General features: G+C 47.3%; 1 protein-coding gene across 2 annotated transcripts in view; it reads left to right on the top strand.

The window, feature by feature from the left end:
• Window positions 1-10,753: 10,753 nt before the first annotated feature.
• Window positions 10,754-24,084, top strand: part of KLHL21 (kelch like family member 21) — a 33,507-nt gene continuing 20,176 nt past the window's right edge. The window contains exon 1 of one of the 2 annotated variants that reach the window (XM_040429883.1): window positions 10,754-10,851. The gene's annotated coding sequence lies outside the window, so the exon portion shown is untranslated. Of the gene's footprint in view, window positions 10,852-11,271; window positions 11,384-24,084 lie in introns of those variants that run through there. The other variant, XM_040429879.1, reaches the window with a different exon arrangement.

Genomic DNA, 24,084 nt, shown 5'->3' with positions numbered 1-24,084 from the left:
CAGTTAAATTATCCGTGCCACATCTCCTGTGTAAAGTGTGCGCATCCAAAAAATATCTGTGACATCCAGTGTACTTCCTCAATAGACGGTGTCTGCTGCGGACAGTGACATTACCAGTGCGACATCTCCAGTGTAACGTGTGCGCATCCAAAAAATATCTGTGACATACAGTGTACTTTTTACGTAGACGCTTTGGACAGTGACATTACCGGTGGTACCTCTCCTGTATAACGTTTCCTCATCCCAAATACCTGTGACATTCCCTGTAATTTTTTATTAGCCGCTGGTGACATCATTGACATTATCTGCGAGATATCTCCTGTGTGACGTTTCCACATCCCAAATACCTTTTGATTTTTTTTCGCGCATACACTTTCAAATCCTACGCTACTGTACGTGTGACATACTTTCAAGCATATATCACATTTAAAATGAAGAAGGCGAGCAGTAAGGGATGGGAAAGTGGCCGTGATGCTGATGGTTCACTTAGAGGCCGTGGCCCTGGGCGCGTTGAAACTGTGCCTGCTTTCAGAGCACAAGAAAAACAGCCATCCACGATACCTAGCTTCATGTCCCAATTTGCAGGGCAGCACACTCTGTCTTCCACCCAGGGCCGGTGCAAGGATATTTGCCAACACAAGCGAAGCTACATTTTGGCGCCCCCCCCCCCCCCCCCCCACACAGCTCACCTGGCCCTGGTCCCGTCTGCAGCAGCTGGCTTCTCTGTGTGGTCCTGGTTTCTTCTCTCTGCTTCAGACAATCGCTGGTTTGAGGACCGTATTTTTCGCCCTCTAAGACGCACCTAGGTTTTAGAGGAGGATAATAAGAAAAAAATATTTTCTATTGCACCTCAGGTCAGACCAGCAATCAGACCCCCAATGTTAATCAGACCTCAGATCAGACCCCCAATGCCTCAGATCAGACCCCCATGTCAGCCATCATGCCCCCATGTCAGCCATCATGCCCCCCATGTCAGCCATCATGCCCCCCATGTCAGCCATCATGCCCCCCATGTCAGCCATCATGCCCCCCCATGTCAGCCATCAGCGCAAATAAAAACAAAAAAAACAAAACTTACCTCTCCTGCTCCTGGACGCCGCCTCTCCTCACCACCAGCGCTCTCTCTCTTCTTCCTGGTTCTCGGCTGTGAAGGCTGCGCACAGTGAGGTCACATGGTGCGCAGGCCTTTACAGCAGACAGCCGAGCAGAGGACCAGGAAGCGGGGAATACAAATCCTTCACCGATTCCCGGTACTAATGAAGCGCTTCCAAAATGGAAGCGCTTCATTAGTATTCGCCCCATAAGACCCAGGGGTGAAAAATACAGGGTATTTAAAATAAAATAAAAAAGTTTCATTTTTTTCTGCCGCCCCCCTCCCCCCCCCCGTCTCTGCGCCCTAAGGCAGCCGCTTGGTCTTTATAGCACCGGCCCTGCTTCCACCAAGTCCAGTCTTGATACTCCTTCCTCCCACCATGGAGAGTCTGGCCAAACAAGTGATCCCACACTCGGATATTCCGAGGACCTCTTTTCCTCGCCATTCCTTGATTTTGCCCTCTCGCCAAGCACGCTTGAAGAGGGACAGATCTTGTGCCCTGATTCCCAAACTCTTGAGCATCCACAGTCCCAAGAAGTTGATGGTGGGGAACGGCAATTACTGTTTAATGAGGTGGATGATGATGAGACACAGTTGCCAATAACTCAACAGCAATTCCTGTCTCAAGAGGTTGAGGAAGAGGATGAGACACAGTTGTCAATCACTGAGGTTGTGGTTAGGTCAACAAGTCAGGAGGATGAGTAGAGTGAGGAAGTGGAAGAGGAGGTGGTGGACGATGAAGTCACTGAGCCAACCTGGTAAGGTGGAGAGGACGAGCAAAATGGTGCAATACCAGAAGATCCTTTTTGAAAAATTGCTCCAAAAATTTCCATCTGACAACGCTGGCGGCAGAGTCCGTATTTCCTTTCCCAACCGAGGAGGACAGCAGTACAGAGGGGGAGGGATCTGCAGCACCGCAACAGGCTGAATGAGGCAGTGGGGTGGCAAAAGGGAGAACTGTTCCACGGAGCACCCCCTTGCGGAAATCTCTCTTACCAAGGGGTAGGTGTTCCGCAGTCTGGCGCTTTTTTTAGGAAAGTGCAGATGATAAAAGAATTGTAATTTGCAACCTGTGCCATACAAAAATTAGCAGGGGCGTGAACATTACCAACCTCACCACTACAAGCATTATCTGCCACATGGCATCAAAGCACCGTAATAGGTGGGCCGAACGCCCTGGTCCAAAATCTGTGTCTGCGGGTCACACCACTGGCTCCTCTTCCCTGTGTTACATGCTGGCCAATCCCCTGTCCAAGACGCAGGCCCGGATGCCTCCCGCCCTGCACTTTCGCAAGCACCATCAGTGAGCACATCCACTTCCATCCCGCGATACGCAGTCCCTAGCTGCCACTATTTTTCAAGGTATGCCATGCCGGCCTTACACCAACATGTGTCCCGTAACATCACACGTGCCCTGACCAACGCAGTTACTGGGAAGGTCCACTTAACCACGGACACATGGACAAGTGCATTCGGCCAGGGACGCTACATTTCCCTGACGGCACACTGGGTGAATGTTGTGGAGGCCGGGAGCAAGTCGTACCCTGGGATGGCACAGTTGCTACCGACACCAAGGATTGCGGGTCCTACGTCGATCAGGATTTCCGCCAGCACCTAGGTTAGTGGCTCCAACCCCCACTTCTCCTCCTCCGCCTCTACTTCCACCTTCGAATTATCCGCATGCAGCACCAGTCAGTCATCAGTCGGTAGCTGGAAGCAGTGTAGCACTGCAGTGGGGAAGTGGCAACAGGCCGTGCTGAAGCTGATATGCTTAGGGGACAAACAGCACACCGCCGCAGAGCTGTGGCAGGGGATAAGAGACCAGACTGAGCTGTGGCTCTCGCCACTCAACCTACAACCAGGCATGGTTGTGTCTGATATTGTCCGTAACTTGGTGGCGACTTTGGAGCTTGGCAAGCTCACACACATACCATACCTAGCCCAGGTGTTAAACCTAGTGGTTCAGTGAGTTATCAAAACCTACCCCAATTTGCCTGAGCTACTGGTGAAGGTGCGCCGTGTGTGTGCACATTTCCGCAAGTCATCAAGAGCTTCAGACGCTCTGTCAACGCTGCAGCAGCACTTGAAATTGCCAGATCACCGGCTGTTGTGCGACGTGAGCAGGCGCTGGAACGTTCTACATGTTGACCAGGCTTTGTGAGCAGCAGAGGACAGTAGTGGAATATCAGCTGCAACATGGTCGTCGCCTTTCCAGTCAGCTTCCACTATTCACAAGCGATGAGTGGGCATGGATGTCTGACCTCTGTGAGGTTTTAAGAAACTTTGAGGAATCAACACAGATGGTAAGCGGCGATAACGCTATTATCAGCGTAACCATCCCACTTCTGTGTCTACTCAAACACTCGCTGCTCACAATTAAGGATGACGCTTTGCATGTGGAAGAGGTGGAAATGGGGGAAGACATTACACAGGGTGATAGCCAGACCACCCTCAGTTCGTCTTCTCAGCGCGAATTGGACGATGAAGAGGAGGAGGAGCTGGAGACGGTTGCCTCCGCTACAGAGGGTAGTACCCATGGAAGTTTAATTCCATCTGTTAGCGTGGGTGGGCAGAAGAGGAGGAAAAGGATGAGGAGATTGAGAGTCATCCTCTTGATGACGACAGCGAAGTCTTGCCTGTTGGTACTCTGGCACATATGGCTGACTTCATGTTAGGCTGGCTTTCCAGTGACCTGCGCGTTATACGCATTTTAGACAACACGGATTACTGGTTGTTCACCCTTCTCGACCCCCGCTACAAAGAGAACTCATCTCTCATTCCTCTGGAGGAGAGGACGAGCAAAACGGTCCTTGTTGAAAAATTGCTCCAAAAAATTTCCATCTGACAGCGCTGGCGGCAGAGTCCATACTTCCTTGCACAACCGAGGAGGGGAGACAAGGCGAACATACAGCAGTTCCAACAGAGGCTGGGCAACACTCTCCAAAGCCTGGGACAGTTTCATGACACCCCGCCAGCACCCTCACCCTGATGCGCAGCCTAGTGTCACAAGGAGGGAAAAATTTTGGAAGATGGTGAAGGAGTACATAGCAGACCGTGTCTGCGTTCTCAATAATCCCTCAGTGCCTTACAACTACTGGGTGTCCAAGCTGGACACGTGGCACGAACTGGCGCTCTACACCTTGGAGGTTCTGGCCTGACCTGCGGACAGCGTTTTGTCTGAGTGGGTATTTACTGCTGCTGGTGGCATTATAAGCGCATAAGCGTATCCGCCTGTCAACTGAAAATGCTGACAGGTTGACTCTTATAAAAATGAACAAGGCCTGGATTGACCATGACTTCTCGACTCCACCAGAGGAAAGCTGATGAACATAAAAGCACTTTAAATGTTTTGTTTATAATGTACTGAATGCACTGTATTCCCATGCACCCCTTCCACCACAAACAAGGGTATTTGGTTGAATCTTCCTTTTCTCATCCTTCTCCTCCTCTTCCATCATATCAACATGCTTATTCGTCGCATATAATGTTTTACAGGGTCAGCTCAGCTGCAGGCCGTCGCATATAATTTTTTAGAGGGACAGCTCACCAACAGGCCCTCACCTACAGTGTTTTACAGGGTTAGCTCAGCTGCAGGCCCTCACATATAATTTTTTAGAGGGTCAGCTCACCAGCAGCCCCTTAACTACAATGTTTTACAGGGTCAGCTCACCAGCAGGCCCTCGCATATAATGTTTTACAGGGTCAGCTCACTAGCAGGGCCGTACCTACAATCTTTTACAGGGTCAGCTCATCTACAGGCCCTCTCATATAATTTTTTAGAGGGTCAGCTCACCAGCAGACCCTCACCTACAATCTTTTACAGAGTCATCTCACCTGCAGGCCCTGTCATATAATGTTTTAGAGCGTCAGCTCACCTGCAGGCCCTCACCTACAATCTTTTAGAGGGTCAGCTCACCAGCAGGCCCTCACCTACAATCTTTTAGAGGGTCAGCTCACCTGCAGGCCCTCACCTAATTATACCTAATAGGTAATTTGCGCGCATGCTGCCTTGTTTGAAAGTGGTAGCCGTAGCTGTTTCACAGGCTCCCTCTCCGGAATCAAACCCTGATTCCCCGTTACCCATGGTCACCGTGGTTGGCGCTGAAAATAATATTGAAAGTTGATAGGGCAGATATCTGAATGGATCGTTGACGTCACGGGGATGCGCGATCGGGCCCAGGTTATCTAGAGTCACTAAAGCGGCAGCCGGCCCTCGCCCCTAATGTTTTAGATGGTCAGATCAGCAGGCCCTTGCTTCAAATGATATTGAGGGTCACCAGCAGGCCATCAATCATAATTTTTCAAGGGTGTGTATGATGCCCTCCTTTATGTGTAATAAAGGGTGTATTGTAGTGCTGGTTCCTTGTAATTTTTGGCAGCCCTTTCACTTAGTGCATAGGCTTTATGAGTGTAGGTGTCCCATTACCTGAACAATTGTACCACAATGTGAATGAGGCCCTCCTTTATGTAATATACAGGTTGTATCGGAGTGCCTCTTCCTTGTAATTTTTGGCAGCACTTGCACTTTATATACAAGTAAATATACAGAAAAGTATGTTTCCTAACAATTTTTCCTCTAAAATCGATTTTATCTTTTGTTTTGTGCGTATTATTGTCAATCTGTAAAAGTGGCGTACTACTCGGTCAACATCGTTCCCAGCAGTGACCTGGGAGTCCAAGATGCATCCAGACATCCTCCCTATGGTGTTCCCGAACCATTTCGGTGGTGTTTCCATCAATTTCTGACCTTTTCCTATGAACCAGGCACCCTCCCCTCTTCAGAGCAGGGGGTGCCTGGTTTAAAGCTCGGGTTCTCCCATTGACTTCCGTTATACTCGGGTGCCCGGTAGAGCACCCGAGCATCCCGATGTGTTTGGCCCAAGCCCCCGAGCATTAAGATGCTCGATCAACATGTCACGGTGAGGAGTGGGGGAAACTCCCCACCATATGATAGTGGGTATGCAGGGAAGCAGCTAGGCCAGGATGCCGGGATAAGAGAGCAGGTCACCTCCTAATGGGTCCCTAATTCTGACCCTGACTCCTAACCGTATAAGCCAACCCAGATGGTAGGAGGGCTCATACTCTGGAACCTCGGGGCCCTACTAACCCTCAGGAAATCCCTGGACTAGGAGCAGGGTAAGACGACCTGTTCCTCCACAACACGGACGAACAGGAGTCTCCACCGGCCAAGCTGCAAGGAGAGGGGAACACATACAGCTATAGAGATGGCAGGTAAGCGAGACTAGTAACACACTTACCTGCCACAGACACACTGACTGGAACTCGTGAACAAGTGCTGGTGTCCACACCAACATAAAAAGGACACAGCACACACCACAACCACACAGGAACCCAGGACATCCATAGCTGCAATAAACGTGAGACACCATAAAAACATCTTAACATCTATGACCACAACGGTGGCCCTCACTGGACAGATGGAATATGAAGACCAGGAGGATAGCTCCAGCATACACCATGGCTGGAGTACCCCTCAGCATCAGGCATCCAGCAGAGGCTAAATAGCCCAAGCAGCCACACCCACACACACATAAACCCAGTGTTAACAAAACACTAGGAAGGGAGTTTAACCTTCCAACACCAGACAAGGGAAGGAAGCCACTTAAAGGGGAAGTGCACACACAAGCATAGAAATCCACATGTTACCACCGGCAACAGCATGCGTGGCAACCATGTCCCGGCAATCACCCAGAAGGCCGAGACACTGCTACCGCATGCTCACACAGCAACACGTTGCCGCGGGCAAACGCAAGTGTAGCAACAGTGTCACAGCGCACACCATAAGCCGTGACACAACATTAGTGATCAACAACAAAAGAGCGTTTGTTGACTAATCAGTGGGCATGTTTAGGCTGGGGCAAGATCACAGTGTAGTGTTGCCTACAACTAGGGTGGCCAGACGTCCGGTTTTCAGGCTCCCTGTCCTCGGTCCGGTGCAGGGCCTGGACGGACACAGGGATGTCCACCCTTCCAGTAGCTCACGCTCAGACAGCAGCAGTCTAAGCTGTCTAAGCTCGAGCTGTAGCAACTGACTGAGGCTTCTCTCACCCCCAGTCAGGCACTAGAGCCCGCAGACATGGCTCCCTGTGGCTGACTGAGGGGAAGAGAAGCGCCCCCGAGCTGCCCCCAGCTCACCTTCCCCTCAGAAACTTCTTCCCTCTCCCCCCGTTTTTTCCCGGCCGGCGATGGGGGCGTGGCTTCACGGAGCCGGGGCGTGGTTTATCTGTTTAGGGACATGGCCGGTGAGGTCCGGCTTTCTAGGGTGAAGCCAGTGGCCACCCTACCTACAACACAAGCAGTCACAACTGATGTAAGTGAATGGAGGTCATTTATCAAAGACCAGCATTTTACGCTGGTCTTTGGTAACCCCTTTGCCGCCGGGGGATGCTCTTAATTTATGACATGGCCCCTAGATTGTAAACTACTCCAGCCCCTGTCATAATAAATGACCCCCAATAAGTGTCGGACTGGGCTGTTTAGGGCCCACCAGTAAAATTTATTTTGGATGCCCACCATATGGATACATCTAAATATTACCTGCTCACACAGCAGCAAGATGCTACAATATGATTGATTATGGGGGTCCCTCCAGCAACTTTCAGAAGGAAGGTCCCTGGGAAAGGAGGACACTGGCTGTCCTGCCTCTGTACCTATAAATTATCTCAACCACATTATAATAATAAACTGGATAGTTTCTTAAAGGGAATCTGTCACCTGGTTTGACCATATTAAGCGGTCACCATTGCCATGTTTAATAAAAGACCTTATTTCCTGCAGTGGTTTTCTTTCTTATATTCATGCTTTCATGTTGCTAAAAAATAGATTTTTTTATTATGCAAATGAAGCCTGAAGATGTCCAGAGGGGCGTTAACTAATTTATTCAAGCCACGCACCTGGAATCTTCAATTCGTCCGTCTGAAATCTCGCGCAGGTGCAGTACCGCCTACTGCCTGCGCGATCCAACCGCTTCTGAGGGCACAACTGTCACTGGGCATGCGCCGAGCCCAGTGACGTCTTCTTATCGCTGTTGGCCTCAGGAGCGGTTGGATCGCACAGGCGCAGGCAGTACTATTGAAGATTCCAGGTGCGTGGCTTGAATGAATTAGTTGACGTAGCAGAGAGGGCGGTGCGGTTAAACTAGGCTGTGGGACGATACTGCATAACGAGGAGGCTTGCTTGGGCTCTAAATAAAGGCGGTCTAGGCACTGCAGGGGGGCGTTACTGGGCTCAGAGGGTGATGAATAACGCCCCTCTGGGCACCTTCAGGGTTAATTTGCATAATACAAAAATCGTTTTTTTTTGCAAAATGAAAGCATGAATATAAGAAAGAAAACCACTGCAGGAAATAAGGTATTTTATTAAACATGGCAATGGTGACCGCTTAATATGGTCAAACCAGGTGCCTATCGATATGTAGTGCAGTAAGTCTACTGTGTTATGTGCCACTTGTGCAGTGGGTGGGAGACTAGGGGCCCACATTGCTCAGGGGCTCACCGGGGGATTCACCTGTGCTCTTGTGGGCCAGTCCGAGCCTGCCCCCAATGAGTTCACTTTGTGGCATGCAACTTTTTACAGCACAACAGTCATCTGTGGAAACCCGGCTGAATTTCTTGTGACTTTCTTGTCACTATTACAGCAACTTGCAGATCACAAAGTGACCCCATTTACTTTGTGATGTGTACAGCTCTACACTGGGCTCTTTGCCCTTGTGACGTGTGTTGTACCTAAAGTTACCACGTAGCCCCAGCCTTACATGGCGCAATGATCCGTATGGAAGTGTGCAGCTTTTAGTGTCTTGCACCTTTGTACTATTCTCTTGACTCCCTGCAGAGGTCACACCCATTGTGCAGATCTGTAACAGGATGTTTGAGCGGCTGGGGACTCCTGAGAGCGGTGTGTACACAGTATTTCACATCATGCTCATTATGCAGTCAGCCTGGCTTCAGACACTGAGGAAAGCCAGGTGCAGAGATCAGCCAGGTGAGGTATCTGCCGGGCCATGGTAAAATTCTCCCAACAATTGGAGAGCAGACCATTACTTACACTAATCACTGGCAATTGGTGGTTCTCCAACTGTTATTGAACTACAAGTACAAAAATGCCTTGCTAAGGGTACTTTCAGACTTGCAGCAGAGGATTCCGGCAGGCAGTTCCGTCGCCGGAACTGCCAGCCGGATCCAGCAATCCGGACGCAAACTGATGGCATTTGTCAGACGGATCAGTCTCTCCGGTGTCATCCGGAAAAACGGATCAGGTGTTAATTTTTTTGGGGCATTTTTAAAAGGTCTGCGCATGTGCAGACCGAAAAGCCGGATCCGTTTTGCCGGAACACTTAATGCTGGATTCGGCACTAATACACTTTAATGTAAATTAATGCCGGATCCGGCAAGTGTTCAGTATTTTTGGCCGGAGATAAAACTGCAGCATGCTGCGGTATTTTCTCCGTCCAAAAAACGTAAAAGGGACTGAACTGATGCATCCTGAACGGAATGCTCTCCATTCAGAATGCATTAGGATAAAACTGATCAGTTTTTTTCAGGTATCGAGCCCCCAGGACGGAACTCAATACCGGAAAACAAAAACGCTAGTGTGAAAGTAGCCTTAATGATAATAGGTGGAGGTCTGCTGAGTATTGTTGAGTGAACTTGTGGTTTCAAGTTCGGCGTACAAGGTTCGGGTTAACTAAGAATTCCGTTATGGATTCCGATACCACGGAATCCTACCAAAAGTAAGGTTTAGATCATAGATCCGAAGTCGATTCACTCAAAAATTTGTTTGAATGCTGTACGGAGAGTGCTCTGGTGAGGGAAATTCGTTATCACCAAAGTTTTGCAGGACTTCGGTAAATAACTTTGGACTTTGATTTTAGAACTTGAAAACCATTTCAAAACTTGGATCTGAAGTCGATGTCAGTACCGAGGTACCAGCCAGTACAGAAGCAGACTTTGGATTCCTGTTTTAAAATGGTTTCAAGTTTAAAAATCGAATTTCACCTCGCCGGAGACAACGTAGTGTTGAACGAATTGTCTTTGGCTCTTGGATACGAAGCTTGATTCGCTCCACGCTAGCTCTGATCCCGGACAACCCGTTTAAGTGTCCACTTTTCTGCACCAACCTCCAGGGTGCCCAGTTTGACTCCTACCACTGAGGGTACTTTCACACTAGCGTTGTTTGAATCCGGCGGGCAATTCCGTCACCGGAACTGCCCGCCGGATCCGGAAAAAACGTGTGAAAACGGATTACATTTGAATCCTGATCAGGATTCTGATCACAATGAAAAAATGGATTGGAAAAAACGGATCCGCCATTTATGGACTTTAACTTTTTTTTGCACTTTTTTCGTGTTTAACATGCAAAAGCCGGATCTGGGTTGATGGAACACACGGTGACGGCATTATTGAAAGTCAATGGGAAAAAATGCCAGATCCAGCGTTCAGTCAAAGTGTTCCGGATTTTTGGCCGGAGGTAAAAATACAACATGCTACGGTTTTCTGAAAAGCCTGATCAGTCAAAAAGACTGAACTGGATGCATCTAAAATAGCACTAGTACTGTCACCTACGTGTTTTATTTGCGCCCCACAGACATAAACCTGCCAAAAGGACACTCTTTTATGCAACGTTTTCCCCTCAGGATCCCATGGGACCAGGGGAGCAGCTGTTACCAGGCCCAGGAGCCGGAGGGGGCCCAAAGACCTCTCTGCCACATACGAAGACACCACTATTCTAGAACGCACATGGTAGGTGGGGGCTGTGCTACAGATTTTGCACTGGAGCCCAGGATGTTCATGTTGCGTCAGTCTTCCCGGTCAGACATATAGCCCCATGCGGTGACTGAGCCCAACCTGCTCCTCCTCCGAGCTCTCAGAAATGGTGCTGCCGAACTGAAGGCGCAGACACCAGCACAGCCTGCATACCAGGACAATGCTATTCATTCAGGTCGGATCATACCATCATCGTGTAAATGTAGGGGGGAGCTCAGCTTTTATCTCCTATATACAAAAGCCTTTGAAAACACATCACAATTTTGTACCGTTTTATGCGGGTTTTTACATTACAATAAAAAGGCAGAAGGCGAACTGGTTGAATTGCAGTGAGAAGTTTTGGAGAAAAACAGCTGACCCCCCCACCCCTCTACCAGTACTATGTCCCTGGTTTAACTGCACTAGCTGGCTGCAGCAGAAATAGCTCAGGGAGAGGAATGTGAGGAGGACGCTCAGCACATAGGCTGCTCCTAAGGTGAAGTGGGACCGCTGCTGCGTAGAGACCTGTGTAAGTATAATATCATCCTTATTTATATAGCACCGACATATTCTGCAGCCCTTTAAGACCACCGTGAGCAGCAGACATTGTGGAGCAAAATAGCATGTGCCAATACTGACAAAAACAACTACTAAAAAAAACAATAGGAGACCCGAGTCTGTCCCATAGAGCTTACAATCTGAACCACCGGCCTATGCAATCTATTGCCATACTCCAGAGTCTGGTCGTGTAAACTTTGAGCACTAGCCCACTGAGCCGGGTTATCTGCGCTTGTGTATCGATCCCCCCGAGTCTTCGTCACGTGTCAGGATTTGAAACTCAAGAGTACGGATCCTTATTCTGGGACGTAAGTCTCTGCGGAGTTCTGTCTTTGCTATTTTCACGACTTGTAAAGGCGCGTTCTGTGTGTGTGCGAGACTCTGCTAATACACTGGCTCCACACCAAAGACTTTATAGCTAACGGCCAAAGGCAACAAGAGACAGTGAGCTACAGGGAGAGGAGAGCTGTCAGGAACATTCTCATATAGGGGTTGTCTTACCAGCAAATGCCATACATCATAGAAAAAGTGAATACAAGGCACTTACTAATGTATTGTGATTGTCCATATTGCCTCCTTTGCTGGCTGGATTCATCTTTCCATCACATTATACACTTCTCGTTTCCATGGTTATGACCACTCTGCAATCCAGCAGCGGTGGTCGTGCTTGCACAAGTACCACAATAAGCATCCTATACAAAATAGCAATTATGTGGATGTGATAAACAATATAACAATATAATAATATTTGCAGACAAGTGCACTCTGCGGTCTTACTAAACCCTCAAACTGATGTTAAAATTGAGATATTAGCCAACATATCCTACTATGGAGGACATATGCGTGAGCTGGACCGGGGTATGCACTCTGAAGCCAAATTATGCAATGGCTTGGTCAGGTGTAGGTGATACTCTATAGTTTTGTTCGTGATGCCAATTGCAGCGTGCGCAGGGTACAATCACAGGGCCCTCCAAGGTGTTATAACTCACGTCCCAGGTTAGGAATGCCAGAGTGGTGTAATGTCTCTGTATGGCGGTGATAACGGTATCTCCTACCTGGGTACAGCTGGACTCTTGGATCCTGGCTCACTTGCAATAAAATGAGTGTAGTGCTAGTAGGAGTAATAGAGGGATTTTGCAGCAGAAATTGAGATCCAGACCTTTGGGTGAAGTTCAAACTAGTCTTTACTGATTATAACTTTCATCCAAGCAAGGTACAGCTTTAGTCTTAGGTCCCAGCAGGTATTGGCAATGGTTGGCAGGAATTTATCTTCTGCTCTCTCATGTACCTGGAGCTTGCAGGAAAGGACGTCTGCTTTGTTAGCTCTATACTGTGGCAGGAATTTGGCTTCTGCACTCTCTATCTTCTGCTGTATGGGGACTGACTAGCTGAGGAGGAATATGGCTTCTCCTGGGTCTCTGGACTTTACTCACAGTTATCTTCTCAGGGGATGATTTCTTCCTGGAACTGGAGTTGTCTGCTTGCTTCGTCCAGCTGAGGCTGCAGGGCTCAGGCTGGGGATGATGATCAATGTCTCAGCCGAGACAAGATCCTGGTTTGATTCCCTATATCTGGGAGCTCCTAACACACACAGCCTTCCCCTAGCAGGGGTGGCTGGCACACTGAATCTAACTTCCTTCCCTCCCCATGAGGCAGGATGTGGGCACAGCCCACTCTGCTCACAGAGGGGGGAGCTAAACTGGAATGAACTATTCCAGCTTAGATGTACTAAACTGAACTTAAATCCTTGCCAGAACATTGCTGCCACCTGCTGGTGAGCATGGAAATTACAGCAATATACATTTAACAAGGTTTATAATGCACATTTTAGGATGTAAGGTAAAATTACATGAGATGACAAGGTTAACGCTCTTAGAAGATTGTGGCGGGGTAGAAGAGTTTAGTAACACAACTCTGGGGTGTTACACATGTCTGAGCACGAGCACCGCGCCAAGGTTTCTCAAGTAGCTCGGGTCCTAACACTCACCTACCCTTGTAAACCTGCCTTAAAGGGGTTGACCACTTCCTAGTTACTGTTAACCAATGTGTTTGTGAGATGATTATATGGCACTTACTAATATACCGTAGTCGTTGAAATTCTGCACCATTTTCTATATTTCATAAGGTATGCTACCTTGTTTGCCAAGTCTTTTGTGCTGTCCACACACAGGTCATGTCCATAAAATGGCCACTGATGGAGGGTCATGTGACCAGGCAAATTACCTCAAATGTGGTCCACAATACGTGTGCAAGAGGCCTAAAGCAGTCTGTCTTTTTGGTCTGAGGTATAGATTTGCATTACTACATTTGCAATATTGATCCAGAAGGTGTTTTTCTGCTTCATATCTGTATATCAGAGTCTGCCTTGTATGTTATTTCATTGTTTGATGCAATTTGGGTTTTAGAAATTTCTATATTCAGATAATTTTTGCACTATTGTGTAAAAGTAAACTATTAAAGTGTATAAATATGCAGAAAAAAATGGAATTTTACACAATGAATCATATGTCCCTCTTTACTCGTCCAAAAAAGTTAGGACCTTCTCTGGACCTTATTCTGCTCTCACAAGTGGGAAATCTGTGTATCTTCACTGCCCCTAGTGGAGGTGACAAAAACTGCACATGAAATCGCGAATAAAAGCATATGGATCCGTTTAAAGCTGAGTAATGGACAATGGTTATCAGTCTTGATTCCCCACTTAAGGTCAATTCACACGTCCGCAATTCTGTACCGCATTTTGCGGAACGGAATTGCGGACCCGTTCATTTCTATGGGGCCGCACGATGTGCTGCCCGGATCTGGAAATGCGTACACCCGCACTTCCGGGTCCTCATTTCTGTTCCCCAAAAAAATAGAACATGTCCTAGTCTTGTCCGCAATTGCAGACAAGATTAGGCATTTTCTATTAAGTGCCGGCGATATGCGGTCCGCAAAATGCGGCTTGCACATTGCCGGTGTCCGTGTTTTGCGGATCCGCAAAATACACGGATGTGTTAATGGACCCTTATAGAGATTTTGTCACGTTACTGAGTCAGATCATTGCCCATGTAAACATGTCCACAGTAAGCCGATAAACCACCTAGTTTGTTGGCAGCACATCTCCCTGTATAAACGCCCCAACCATATGCAGACTGTATTGACAATCATTCTGCCACATGTAAATGGCCCAGACAAATTGCTTCTCCAGGTCTTCAGCAGTCCAGCATATGGTGACGTGTGTGGGCTGCTTGTAGGACTACAAGTGACAGCATGTATAGGAAAATGTTCATCTGTCCAACACCATTTTGGCCGACAATCGTTTGCGAAAACACCGTTTATCACTCTCATTAAAGTGAACCTGTCACCATTAAATGCAGTGCAATCTGCAGGCAGCATGTTACAGAGCAGAAGGATCTGAGCAGATTGATGTATAGTTATGGGAAAAGATTCAGTAAAACTTATAATATATATTTATTTCTCTACTTTCTAACTCCATGTACAGCTATCAGTGACTGACAGCTATCTCTGTGTTAAGAGAAGGCAATAAGCGGTGTGAAAGATTTATTCTCTGTAAATGAATGTTATCTCAGAGATTATCTGGCCCACTCTCTCTGGAGCAGATTCTTCAGATCTTGTAACATGCCGTAAACCCTTTCGACAAATTCAGTCCTGTGTTCAATGTGTCAAGGAGTGTCATAAATTTATATTCCCAAATTCTTCTGGATCTTTAGCATTTGAAATAGATTTTTTATGATGACTTTCATATGATCTTCATTGTGTCCTGGGTAACAAATGTTTCACCACAGTAAAATGTCTTTTTCTCTTTAATTGTGAAGTGATGAGTCCTGATCTTTTCTTTAAAGGGGCTGTGTCATCTGAGGCATTGGTGGCTTAGGCCTCTTGCACACGAACGTTCTGCATCCGTTCCGTGCATTGGGGACTGCAAATTGCGGTCCCCAATGCACGGGCAACGTCCGTGTGGCGGCCGGGGCGGATCGGGACCCATAGTAGTGCTTCCGTGGGGTTCCGATCCGTGCTTCCGTTCCGCATCTCCGTGATTGCGGACCCATTCAAGTGAATGGGTCCACATCCGTGATGCGGAGTGCACAAGGGCCGGTGCCCGTGTATTGCGGACCCGACGTATGCGAGCCGCAATACGGGCACACAACATTCGTGTGCAAGAGGCCTTATTGCTAGGATAGACCTCCATATCAGATGGGACCCGCTCCTGTCTCCAGAAAAGTAAAGGAGAACACATTGCGCAAAAGCAGCCAACCTCCATTCACGTCTGTGGGAGTTCTGAAAATAACAAAGCTCTGGCTCGGCTATTCTCGGAAGTCCCATAGAGGTGACTGGATAGGTGGCCGTGCATGCACGAAGATGCTTGGATGTTTTCGGAATTCTCATAGAAGTGAATGCATACACAGTGTGATTTATTTCGTTTTGAGGGCCCCGTTCTGAGGATAGGAAGGTGGGACCCACACCTATCTGACATTAGTGGCATATCCTAGCCACCAATTCAGTTTTGCTGCATGTTGGGGATCCGTATACGGTCTGTAGTCATTATGTGGGAGCAGGTTTTACAAACTCCTTAGGCTACTTTCACACTCACATTTGGTGCGGATCCGTCATGGATGGATCCATTAAGATAATACAACCGTCTGCATCCGTTCAGAACGGATCCGTTTGTATTATCTTTAACATAGCCAAGACGGATCCGTCTTGAACACCATTGAAAGTCAATGGAGGACGGATCCGTTTTCTATTGTGCCAGATTGTGTCATAGAAAACGGATCCGTCCCCATTGACTTACATTGTGTGTCCGAACGGATCGGTTTGGTGTCCGCCTCCAAAGCGGAATGGAGACGGAACGGAGGCAAACTGATGCATTCTGAGCGGATCCTTTCCCATTCAGAATGCATTAGGGCAAAACTGATCCGTTTTGGACCGCTTGTGAGAGCCCTGAACGGATCTCCCAAACGGAAAGTCAAAACGGCAGTGTGAAAGTAGCCTTAGATTGCAGGGATTAGTTCCTTTTTGTGTGCCAGTGGGCAGTGAACATTTCTTAGGTTTGGAAGATTTGCCATAAATTAGGCGCACCACGATCAGCCTGTATGCCTGGAGTTACTGGAGTACTTTTCACTCCTCTTTTACGCCTTTTTCCAGGTGTCAAATATAGTATATTTGTCTGGGCCACTGGCGAGGACGGTGCAAAAAGAACACCCGTGCAACAAAAAAGTTGTGACTTTATGCCAAGAAGTGGCGTGGCACACTTAGTAAATGACCCCCATTGTTTCCAAACAATTATCCTTGTGTAGGAGATGTTGTAGTACTTCTTATTACTTCTAGCTGTAGATTGTAGGTCACTACCAGTCCAGAAGTACAGTACATGATTTTTGACTTGTGCCTCTTTTATCTTTAACTGAAGCAGGGTGATAGCCCTACTTTTTATTAGGGCTCATTCACACGAACGTGTGAAGCCCATGCTGTGGACCGTAAATTGCCAATTATTCTTGCATGTGTATGGCAGACTTATAGGATGCCTGTGAGCAGACTTGTACCTATAAAACTCGCTGACCTGTTGCATGTGCTCTTGGCAGCTGAAGACATCTGTGTTGGTCCCATGTTCATATGTACCTGTATTGCTGAGAAATATGATGTTTTAATATATGCAAATGAGCCTCTATGCAAATGAGCCTCTAGGAGCAACGGGGGCGTTGCCGTTACACCTAGGGGCTCTGCTCTCTCTGCGACTGCTGTGATCTCTCCACTTTGATTGACAGGGCCAGGCAGTGAAAAGGTCATCACACCGGTCCCTGACTTCTAAATCAGGAGATTAGGTAGAAGAAGATGTAATTAGAAATACATTTTAATTAAAAAGTCACCCTTGGCCTCACCCACTTTATCCGAGTAAAGGGGAGCAGGTGCTTCATAAATATGGCATTCATTCTGACCACTGTATTTTTCAATGTATTCACGCCTGACAACTGTCATAAACACACTGATAAATCTCCTGCTTCCTGTCTATTACAAAGCACTGTGCCTGCAGCCGCCACCACTAGGGGGAGCTCAGTGCATAGGAATTTGTACAATTGCTGTAATCATCTATTTGTACAGAGCTCCTCCTAGTGGTGACTGCTGCAAAATGCAGTGTTTTTACATTGGGAAATGAAAGAAGAAGGGCAGAAGTCCCCCTCACCTTGAACCCTATAGCAGTTGCCTGGCCTGCTGCCATTGAAGGTATGCCACTGTTCACAGATCCAGGATCATCGTAACTCCCATTGTGTTAGGATATGTGACGTCATCAGTCTACCCACATCTTGCATTATCACCCCCCCCCCCTTCCTTCCTTGCACAACAGTCTCATTCAGGGCAGACTTTGTGCAGCAGAAGTCGTTCCTTTTTCTTCGCCGTGATGACGACGTGTTCCCCTATTACACTGCTTGTAGTGGCTGTATATGGCCAATAACATGCTGCTGCTTCCTGTGCTTCCCACACGCCATCATGAGTGTCACTTCTCACCTTCTGTAGTAGTGCGAGGGAATGACTCAGATCTGTCGAGATGGTGTTTCAGACTTGTAGGAATATTTTACATCACACTGGGGGATATTTCAGCAGACTCCTCCCTAGCAACAGCACAACATGAGCTCTAGGGACAGGCAGTTAAAGGGACATTCCATACATAAAAATCATAATCCACGACCTGATTGAGGAGGCCAAGTGGTAGAAATTCTGCTCATGTAGCAGCCCTTGTCCACATGCCGTCTGAATAAAAGCCTGTTTCTAATGGCTGTACAGTGGCTTCACTAAGCGTCCCACTCTGTGCACGGCATAATTTATTTATTTTATGCACTTATATATCGCTGCTATAAAACCGCAGTGCTTTATAGACATTAGCATCAAGCTGTCCCCAATGGGGCTCACAATCTAAGGTCCTTATCAGTATGTCTTTGGATAGTGGGAGGCAACCGGAGTACCCGGAGGAAACCCACGCAAACACTGGGAGAACATTGGTCCGATTCGAACCTAGGACCCCAGCGCTGCAAGGCACCAGTGCTAACCACTGAGTTCTTATCTGATCACTTTGCCTTGGAAGGACCTTTCTGTTTGAGGGGTGAACATGCCATGAAGGCAGCCTATGGCCATTGACGACAACCTGGCTTAGTCCTATCTTCTCTGCTGTGGGGTGGTGAGAAGCTGTGCAGATTCCCCCTCTTCAGAGGCACTGCATTGGTAGCAAACAGGGGTGTGTGGAATTGACCCAGGGTCATGGAAAACGGCACTGAATGGGGAACAAAAATGAGGCCCTTCTGACCCGAGTGGCAACTCTAGCTGGCCCATAATAAGAGGCCCACATTTGATTTTAGCTGCGGAGTCCCCTCCCTCTTATGTACTGAAATAGTGGTCACGCTGACAGTAAAGGGCCTTTTACATAAGTCAATAATCTGGCATGAATGTTCGTACGCCCTATTGTTTAAACATGGCACCTATCATCCGACAACTGAGATTCTGCTGGTTTGTCAGGTGATCACATCTTTTACGCAAGATGAAAAACTGCCAGTTGTCAGAGGAGCATCACCCTGTGTAAAAAAGTGCAAATAGAGAAAATTAACAGACATATATAATTTTTCTAAAAAAAAAAAAAGTCTCAAGTTGCATCTCCTACTTTGAGCGCTGCAGGATCCAAATATAAAGATGATAGGACCGCGCTGCTCTTTCTTTGCCCACAAACAGACAGAATCAGGTAGAGCCTGTAGATAACCTTTTTTCTATTTTCGTGTAGTCAATCACTGCTTGTTGTGTCTTTTGCGTTATATCTTCCAAACTCTTAATGCCTCCTCACTTCCAGTAGTTAGTCAGAAATTGAGGGGCAAAATAGTGAAGCACCGCAGACAGTATAAAACCAACAGATTTCTTATACTCACAAAGGTGGTTTAAAGCAAAGCACATCAAATAGCTTCGCCCAACCTAAGTTTCACCACCGCTTCATCAAGGGCGTGTAAGTATGTTCCTTTCCATAGCGGAGGCAGGCTGCAGCAATCCATGAAAAGTTATTTATTCCCAGACAACCCCTTCAAAGGGTTTCTGTCACCCCACAAAACTCATATTTTTTTTTTTGGGATAGTTAGATTCCTCATAGCGCGATATAGGAGAATATAATAGTCTTACTTACTTTCATGCGGCCGATTCTTTATAAAACGAAGTTTTATAATATGTAAATGAGGGCTCTACCAGCAAGTAGGGCGTCTACTTGCTGGTAGCCGCAGCAGAAAACCGCCCCCTCGCCGTGTTGATTGACAGGGCCAGCCGTGATCTCCTCCTCCGGCCGGCCCTGTCAGTAATTCAAAAATCGCGCGCCTCTGGTCTTTCGGCGCATGCGCTCTGAGATGAGGAGGCTCGTCTCCTCAGCACTCGCTCAGTGCGCCTGCGCCGATGACATCATCGAAAGTGAAGACGTCATCGGCGCAGGCGCACTGAGGGAGTGCTGAGGAGACGAGCCTCCTCATCTCAGAGCGCCTGCGCCGAATGACCAGAGGCGCGCGATTTTTGAATTACTGACAGGGCCGGCCGGAGGAGGAGATCACGGCTGGCCCTGTCAATCAACACGGCGAGGGGGCGGTTTTCTGCTGCGGCTACCAGCAAGTAGACGCCCTACTTGCTGGTAGAGCCCTCATTTACATATTATAAAACTTCGTTTTATAAAGAATCGGCCGCATGAAAGTAAGTAAGACTATTATATTCTCCTATATCGCGCTATGAGGAATCTAACTATCCAAAAAAAAAAATGAGTTTTGTGGGGTGACAGAAACCCTTTAAAGGCTAATAGACATTTTTAAGTAATTTGTGGTGTTTTTAGTATAAAAATATATTTTTACCATCTGTTGCTTCCATGTGTCCAGTGGTGTTGCTGCTAATTTGTGCGGCTGGGTTTGGGCTCTGTAGAGAATTAGTCTCCTTCCCCTTCTGGCAGCTGTCTCGTCTTTACAATCCTAACACACTAGGAATAGGAGGTCTTGTCAGCTATACTGCAATGGTAATACAGAGGCTCTGCTTTTTCCTTGACAAGCAGAGCTAAAATTTCATTTGGCTGCTCTGCAGTGGACAAAGAATGACTATACTGAGCTGAGAGTGACTGAGCATGTGTGTCCACTGGCAGACATGCATATTGCTATACACTTTGAACACCAGGTGGCACCATACTATTCAAGTAATGAATGAATATATACGGCAGGGCTTGACAAATTTCCTTGGAATCTAGGAGCCAGTTAAAAAAGTTAGGAGCCAGGCGGAGCCGCGTCATAAAGCCCCCAGTAGATGCCCCCATAGTGCTCCCCCCCCCCCCACTTCTCCATAGAGCCCCCCCAATAATGCAAGCCAGTACATAGGGCCCCCAGTAGATGCCCCCATAGTGCTCCTTCCCCTCTTCTCCATAGTACCCCCCATAATGTGCCAGTATATAGGGCCTCCATAGTGCCCCCCATGTTGTGCCAGTATATAGGGCCACCATAGTGCTTCCCCTCTTCTCCATAGTGCCCCCCATATTGTGCCAGTATATAGGGCCCAAAAAGTGCTTCCCCTCTTCTCCTTAGTGCCCGCCCCCCCATATTGTGCCAGTATATAGGGCCCCACCCCCCTTCTTTCCACAGTATACTATAAATAATAAAAACAATAAACTCATATACTTACCTTATGCTGCTGTCAGTGATGCGATGCAGGCCTCTTCCAGGCTGTGTCCCGCACTGTACGGCTCAGGCGGCGCGATGATGTAATTGCGCCGCCTGCATCGGCCTCTGATGGGCTACAGGCCTAGTGCCTGTAGCCTAACAGAGGAACGGGCAAGGGAGACGTCTCTCCTCTGCTCCTCCGCACCATTCATCTGTATCGCTGTCCTGAGGACGGCGATACAGATGAATATGGAGATGAGCGCTTCCACAATGGAGGCGCTCATCTCCACTCCTGCTCGTGCACCTTTGAAAACGGGCTGACAAATACCCAAGCGCCAGGACCAAATTCCTGATCGCCATGGCGACCTGGCGCCTGGGATTTGTCGAGCCCTGATATACGGTATGTACTGTATGAGTATATGAGTAGTGTGTGTGTGTGTGTATATATATATATATATATATATTAATATTACACACTGTAGTTGCTGCAGTGGAGTTAGCCTTTAGCTTATGGTTCTACCAGAGGCCTTAAAGGGAATCTGTCAGCTCTGAAACCTCCTCCAAACTATAAGTGGTATATAGTGTAAGTGATGCCAAGACCGGTTATGTAATTTTTATCTTCATATTCACTTAAATTCTTATGCTGTGCTTCCATAAAACCGCAGTAAGATGCATTGAGAGGACTCCTGAGCTCACGCACATTATGGAGAGGATTTAATGAGGAGTCCTCTCACAGATCGCTTTAATAGTGCGACTGCTGAGCCCCATTACTATCACCAAATGTGAATGTGGCCCAATATTGTCTTCCTGCGCAAGGGGAGTGTCTATAAGAACCAAAATAACCGTGGGTAATATTAGCACAGATAATGCCACGTCCCATAAAGGATACGGACGGCTTATTTATAGGGGCAGTAATATTTGCCATTACACTCAGCATTTATATTTGACACATTTACGTCCCGTTTGCCAGTAGGAGATTGTATTATGTACCTGACACCTTTTATGAGGCCATAATGAAAACGACTTTTGTTCCTATAATCATTCTTCAGCTTTTGTGACAGGAAACTTCCGCTCTCAGATTTCACAACGTGAAAAAACGTTTTTTAATGTCTTTTTATTACACGTGACTTTTATGAAAGGTGAACCTGAAATCTGAGCATGGAGATGATGATCCAGATAATTTGTCCTGAATCTTTCCAGCAGGGAGCTAAAGGGATATGTTCTTATAAGGCCTCATGACCGTCTTTTCGGTCCGCATCCGATCCACACTATTTGCGGCTTGAATGCTGACCCATTCATTTCTATCAGGTCGCAAAAAAAAATGTGGACAGCACGCAGATGTCATCCGTGTGCTGTGTGCAGCCATGCCGCAAATTATAGAACATGTCCTATTCTTGCCTGTTTTGCAGCGCTGCTCTCATTGACGTGAATGGGAGCAGTGCAGCAGTTGGGCTACGTTCACACTTGCCTTTTAACTTTTCCGGTATTGAGATGCGACAAAACTGAACAGAATGGAATGCACCAAAATGCATTGTGTTGCGTTTGGTTGCGTTCTCATACCATGGAATGCAGAGCAAAAAGGATCCGGCACCATTGACTTGCATTGTGTGTCATGCCGGATCCGTTTAATCGGACACAATAGAGTCTCCAGCGTCAGAGCTACTCTGAAAGAGAGCTGATCAGCGGAGATGTGGGGTGTCAAACCCTTGCCATTCTGATTCTGATGGCCATCAATGTTAAAGGGGTTGTCCAAGTTATGAAAAAAAAATATATATATAGCACTGTAAATCTGATGGGCGGCAATATATAACTGAGCTAAGCAAGTTTTAGGTAAAAAAAAAATATAAATTCCTAATTTCCCTGGTTCTCTTCTGGCTCTTTGTTTACTTGCAATAACAACAATCTCTGCTACTCCCCCTGCTCTGCAAAGGGAGTGAATACTAATGCTGCCCTGAGTGACATGTCTGCCTGCTGGGAGACTCAGCAGCATGTTGTATGTGTAGGACTACAAGTCCCAGCTGTACAATGACACTGCTGATACACACAGGATCTTCCCCCTACCTGTTCTTTTGCAGAACTCCTCTAGTCTGTGAGCTCCTATGCCCAGCATTGGTCTCCTCACTGCCTGCAGCTACTCAGTAAAGCCTTCAGCCCTGAGTCTGTGCAGCTAAGGGGGTTAAGAATCCAGGGAGAGAGCAGATGGCAGTGAAGGGGGGAGTGGCCAGCACTGTGAGGTCTGGTGTACAGACACACACCTGCTCTTTCAGGCTTGTGCACCAATCATCATCAGAGCAGGGAGAGAAGGTGACATCACAGGTCATGTGACCCTCAGTGAGATCTGAGAAACCAGCAACTTGAGATAAAGTAAGTGAATTATTAAGTCCTTTCCTTTGCCTAGTTAGAAACATACAAAGAACAAAAAAAGAACTCTGACAACCCCTTTAATATTCTGAAATACCTCTTTAAGATCCATTGACCCAAATAACCAATATAATTTACTATAGCACATTATGCAATTTTATTTACATTTTTTCTCCTTGCCTTTTTTTTTTTTTTTTTGCTAATAACAAGCCACTGTTTGTGGGTTCGTTGAAATGGAAATCCCGCACTATGACGCTAAAATAGGGTCACTTGGAGAGTACAAGAGGGCTTCACAATCAGGTTGTTGTCCCCCTCTCCCTACATTCGCAGTGCTCACTATTCCGTCCTCAGGCTGTGTGGCATGGTTACAGTGCGAATGACTTTGCATCACTGCTGTAAATGTTTCCTGTGTTCCTGTGATGGCGAGAAGACCACAATGTTTGTCGAGTGAGAGGGAGGGAGTCTATATTGACGTTCAGAAGTATCTGAATAAGCCGCCTTGTTCAGACATCTCAGCTTCCAGGAACCCCCAAAATATCCTGACCTCTGACAGGACTTGGACTTAAGTGTTTATGGTGCTCCTGATATATATATAACTTTACTGTGTGTAGTGCTAGACACAAGGACCTGGACCGACCATGAGACTATATGTATTATGCAGCACAGA

This window comes from Bufo bufo, chromosome 1, assembly GCF_905171765.1.
Source record: "Bufo bufo chromosome 1, aBufBuf1.1, whole genome shotgun sequence".
Classification (NCBI taxonomy): domain Eukaryota; kingdom Metazoa; phylum Chordata; class Amphibia; order Anura; family Bufonidae; genus Bufo; species Bufo bufo.
Note: the sequence above shows the minus strand (reverse complement) of the source record. Positions and strands in the feature narration are given on the sequence as shown.